Genomic DNA, 5,850 nt, shown 5'->3' on the forward strand with positions numbered 1-5,850 from the left:
GTGATTTGGCATTTTTAATTGATATTACAAATGCTATCCTTTTAAAATTTTCTCTTTGTTGCTGCTATTAAGTACATTGATTTTTTTAAAGTCCAGGACACTTGCTGAACTCTCTTAATAATTCTAATTATTGGTAGATTATTTTTTATTTCCTCTGTAAACTATCCTATCATCTATAAATAATGGTAGTTTTATTTCTTCCTTTTCCAGTCTTTATTCCTTTTCTTTCTTCACTGTGCTGGCCATAAGCTCCAGTATAATGTTGAAAAAAAGTGGTAGTAATGGATATCTTTGTTTTGTTCCAATTCTCAAAGGGAAAACTTTCAATGTTTCACCACTAAGTATGATGCTTGCATTATTTTTCAAAAGAAGCTTTTAGAAAATTAAGGAATTTTCTTTCCAGTTCCAGTTTGGCAAAATTTTTTTGACTTATTCATCCATTTGATTCTGTGGATGTTGAGTTTTATCAAATGCTTTTTCTGCATCTATTGAGATAACCATAAGATTTTTCTCCTTTAATCTGTTAACGTGATAAATTAATGTTTTTGAATATTAAACAAAATTTGCATTCATAGAATTAATTATAACTTGATCATAAGATCCTATTTTTTTTCCTTTGGTTGTTGTAAAAGACCTCAAATTTTACTCACGGTACAAAAGTATTTAATAAGCACCACGTTGGTACAGAAAAACACACAGCCTATAGTTCATCCTTTAAAACCATAACAGCCAAGTGAAAAGTCAGTAGAGTGTTCTTATTTTCACTTGAAATAAAAAATAAAAAACAAAACAAAAAAAGCTAAGGTACACATTAGGAACTGAACCACTATAGTTTTTCTTTCTAGAGATGTGACATCCATGTTTTCTGGTCAGTAATGTTCTGTCAAACACTGTACTAAACCAGTGTACTAAATCCAAGCAGACATATGGCCAGTAAAGCTGTTTGCTATCTCCTACTGAGCTAGAGCAGTGGAACACTGTCTTGGTAGGATTATTTTGACAGCAAGAAGGAAGTGCAGAGCCCCAACCCCAACAGAAAACCAAAGGAGCTGATTTACAAAGAAAGGGTTTTAAGCAAACCTGCACAAATACTAACATGCTCTAAGAAAAGGAAACCTTTTAGACCACTTCCAGCATACATTCATTGGTGCCCGGTAAAATAGGAACACCAACATAGAAAGCATTTTTGCTTTCATGGCACTAATAGCCAAAAAGCACACAGCATATAATACTTTGATCTTGAAGTGGGTAATCATGGAAGTTCTAAGATTATATCCACTAGGTTAGCCTGAGTATTCATCTATAAAAATATTTTTCCAAAAACATGTAAACGGGCTTCCTTGGTGTTGCAGTGGTTAAGAATCCGCCTGCCAATGCAGGAGACACAGGTTCAAGCCCTGGTCCGGGAAGATCCCACATGCCACGGAGCAACTAAGCCTGTGCGCCACACCTACTGAGCCTGTGCTCTAGAATCTGCGAGCCACAACTACTGAGCCCGTGCACCACAACTACTAAGCCTGTGTGCTGCAACTACTGTAGCCTGTGAGCCTAGAGCCTGTGCTCCGCAACAAGAGAAGCCACCGCAGTGAGAAGCACGTGCACCACAACGAAGAGTAGTCCCCGCTTGCTGCAACTAGAGAAAGCCTGTGCATGGCAATGAAGACCCAATGCAGCCAAAAATAAATAAATAAATAAATTTATTTTTTAAAAAAACACGTAAACGAGAGTTATAGAAACAATTGGAACTACATCAGGAGCAGCAGAAAGTGATACAAGGACTGTACATGTAAGACTAGGAATTGATTTTCACATGTACCTTTTAGGTAAAGGAAATCTCTCTAAGTTGATTCCTACAGCCAAGATGAACTGTGATAGTAGGATTTTCAAAAATCTTGAGATGGTCAGCTAGCTTGAGTTAAACCCTAGATAAATACTCCCAGTCAAAAACCCCACTGAGACTGCAGGACTGAAACTCTGACCCATATAAAAAGCTGTGAGTGCACAAAAAGTCTCGTGGGACATGCAAGGCCTGCTGGGCCATGACAGTTGATGATGGTGGGTTCCTCCAACATGGACACACCAACATGTATGCTGGGGAAGTGCCCCCCAGGTAGAATGCTGGACTTGGGCTTGATGCAGGAGCCATACTCAGAAGCTCCTGAGAGAGGTGTCTACTCGGGGAGGAGTACTAGGGTTACTGAAGACAAGAACCTGTCCCAGGAAAGTCAGCTAATTTTCTTCTGACCCATCAATACTTAACATTAACGAAGAGTTGCAGAACAGAGTCAGTCTTTCCAAGATGTATTCTTCTGACATCATTAGCCAAAGCCTCTCCCAGTCTATTGGGCTGGTGATGTCTAGAAAGATCCCATTACCTGGAGGTGGGACCTAGGACCACAGATTATTCTGGGAAGCTGGCATAGAAGATGATTTGCACAATGAAGTCACAACTAAACCACTGCTTAATTCCAGTCCCCGGCCTTCTTTTTCTGCTCAATAGTCCAGAAACATTTCTTTAAAAGCCAGAAGAGGGCTTCCCTGGTGGCGCAGTGGTTGAGAGTCCGCCTGCCGATGCAGGGGACACGGGTTTGTGCCCCAGTCTGGGAGGATCCCACATGCCGCGGAGCAGCTGGGCCCGTGAGCCATGGCCGCTGAGCCTGCGCGTCCAGAGCCTGTGCTCCGCAATGGGAGAGGGCACAACAGTGAGAGGCCTGCATACCGCAAAAAACAAACAAACAAAAAAAACAAAAATAAAAGCCAGAAGATCCGTAAACGTGAGCAAGATGTCAAAAATATCACCGGCCACTTCATCTATGGTGCTGTAAAGTTGTAATGAAAGCTGCCATGTTAAATCCAGGAATTTGTTCCAACAGCTGTTCTTCTATATAGTTTTCTACCAAAGAAATAGATTCTATAAAAATAGGTGTGTAGGTGAGCTTACTCTCTTGTGTCTTCAAACTCCTGGTAGTACTTGTCCATGAAATTCCTCTGTAATAACTGGAACTCATCATCCATGATAATGTCCTCTAAATATCCAACCACAGCATCAAATTCTGCATCAGAGGCGGAAGAGATGGACAGTGCGAAGCTCTCTTCCTCTAGGGCATGAATCACCATGGCTGCATCCACAGTGCACAAAGGAGCGGTCCGCTGGCCTGCTACCCTGCCCGCGGCCCAGGCGCAGCCTCCGCTCTGCTCTGCAGAGCCCCAACCGGCATCCAGAAGGCCTCGCTGCAGCTGCCGAGGCTGTGGCCAGCTTACGGCCCAGCCCAGTAGGGCCTGCGCACGACGCCCTGGCCTCAGGTTCCCCGGCTGTGGCCAGCTGGGCCTCCAAGCTCTACCGGGCCTCACTAAGCTTGACGCTCCTAAATTTTTTAAATAACACTTTTCATATGACCCTAAATTTTGTTTAATAATACTTTGGTTAGCATTTTTTATATCTGTGTTCATAAGTGAGATTGGGCTTTAATTTTCCTATATTGATCCTGTCAGATTTGGGGGTTAGGGTCATATTAATTCCATGAAATGAGGTGAGGAGGATAGCTTTGGTTTTCTGGGAGTAGAAACTTCTAAACTTCTAGAATAGTTTGTGTATGAATGAAATTTTATTTTCTGTGAATGTTCACTATAATTCACAGGTAAACCTATCTGGATTTGAAGTTTTCTTTGTGGGAAGATTTTAAATTACTGATTCAATAAAATATCTAGGAATAAACCTACATAAGGAGGTAAAAGCCCTGTACTTGGAAAACTATAAGATACTGATGAAAGAAATTGAAGATGACACAAACAGATGGAAAGACAGCTGTGTTCATGGACTGGAAGAATTAATATTGTTAAAATGAACATACTAACCAGGGCAATCTATAGATTCAATGTAATCTCTATCAAAATACCAAGGGCATTTTTCACAGAACTAGAACAAATAATTTTAAAATTTGTATGGAAATGCAAAAGACCCTGAGCAGCCAAAACAATCTTGAGAAAGAAGAACAGAGATGGAGGAATCATGCTCCCTGACTTCAGACTATAATACAAAGCTATAGTAATCAAACAGTATGGTACTGGCACAAAAACAGACACATAGATCAGTGGAGCAGAATAGAGAGCCTAGAAATAAACCCATGTACTTATGGTCAGACAATCTATGACACAGGATGCCAGAATATACAATGGAGAAAAGACAGTCTGTTCAATAAGTGATGCTGGGGAAACTGGACATCTACATGTAAAACTATGAAATTAGAACATTCTCTAATACCATATACAAAAATAAACTCAAAATGGATTAAAGACCTAAATGTTAGGCCAGAAACCATAAAACTCCTAGGAGAAAACATAGGCAGAACACTCTTTGACATAAATCATAGCAATATTTTTTTGGATCAGTCTCCTAAAGCAAAGGCAATAAAAGCAAAAATAAACCAATGGAACCTAGTTAAACCGAAAAGCTTTTGCATGCAAAGGAAACCATCAATAAAACAAAAAGACAGCCTACTGAATGGGAGAAAATATTTGCAAATGATATGACTGATAAGGTGTTGATATCCAAAATACATAAACAGTTCATACAACTCAACATCCAAAAAAAAAACAACTTGATTAAAAAATGGGCAGAAGACCTGAATAGACATTTTTCCAAACAAGATATGCAGATGGCCAACCTGTGCATGAAAAGATGCTCAACATCATTAATCATCAGAGAAATGCAAATCAAAACCACAATGAGATATCACCTCACACCTGTCAGAATGGCTATCATCAAAAATAACACAAATGACAATGTTGGTGAGGATATGGAGAAAAGGGAACCCTCCTACACTGTTGGTGGGGATGCAAATTAGTGCAGCCACTGTGTAAAACAGTATGGAGGTTTCTCAAAAAACTAAAAATAGAACTACCATATGACTCAGCAATTCCACTCCTGGGTATATATCCATAAAAAACAAAAACACTAAATCAAGAAGATATATGCACCTCAATGTTCATAGCAGCATTATTTACAATTGCCAAGATATGGTAGCAACCTAAATGTCCATCAACAGAAGAATGGATAAAGAAGATGTGAGATATGTACATATTTACATATACATGTATATGTACACATATACACCCAGTGAAATACCACTCAGTCATAAAAAAGGAATTAAATTTTGCCATTTGCAACAACATGGATGGACTTGGAGGATATTATGCTAAGTGAAATGTCAGACAGAGAAAGACAAATACTGCATGATATCTCTGATATGTGGAATCTAAAAAAATAAAACAAGCTAGTGAATATAACAAAAAAGAAACACACAGATATAGAGAATAAACTAGTGGTTACCAGTGGGAAGAGGGAAAGGGGGGAGGGGCAATATAGGAGTAGGAGATTAAGAGGTACAAAGTATTATGCATAAAATAAATAAGCTACAAGGATATATTGTACAATGCAAGGAATATAGTCAATATTTTGTAGTAACTATAAATGGAATATAACCTTTAAAAATTGTGATTTGTGTAACTTATGTAATATTGTGCATCAACTATACTTCAATTTAAAAAAACAAATAGATAAATACTGATTCAATCTCTTTAATATTTATGAGACTATTCAGATTTTCCATTTCTTCATGAGCCACCTTGGATAAATTATTATTTCTAGGGATTTTTCCATTTCACTTGAATTTTTTACATTTATTGGCATTGTTGTTCTTAATGTCTTCTTAGTATCTTCTAAATGTGTACTGATCTCTAGTAATATCCCCTACTTCATTCTTACTATTATTTATTTATTCTCCCTTTTTTCTTTATTTTCTTTTTTTCTTCATAATAGAGTTATTTCAATTTCCTTATTTTTTTGAAAAA

General features: G+C 38.2%; 1 pseudogene across 1 annotated transcript; it reads right to left on the reverse strand.

The window, feature by feature from the left end:
* Positions 1 to 2,388: 2,388 nt before the first annotated feature.
* Positions 2,389 to 3,117, reverse strand: LOC307051231 (ADP-ribosylation factor-like protein 2-binding protein; annotated as a pseudogene). The gene is made up of 2 exons: positions 2,759 to 3,117; positions 2,389 to 2,523 (listed from the first exon to the last, which is right to left on the reverse strand). The product of its transcript is annotated as an ADP-ribosylation factor-like protein 2-binding protein (transcript).
* Positions 3,118 to 5,850: the final 2,733 nt, after the last annotated feature.

The sequence above is a fragment of the Hyperoodon ampullatus genome (genome assembly GCF_949752795.1).
Source record: "Hyperoodon ampullatus genome assembly, chromosome: 4".
Taxonomy (NCBI): domain Eukaryota; kingdom Metazoa; phylum Chordata; class Mammalia; order Artiodactyla; family Ziphiidae; genus Hyperoodon; species Hyperoodon ampullatus.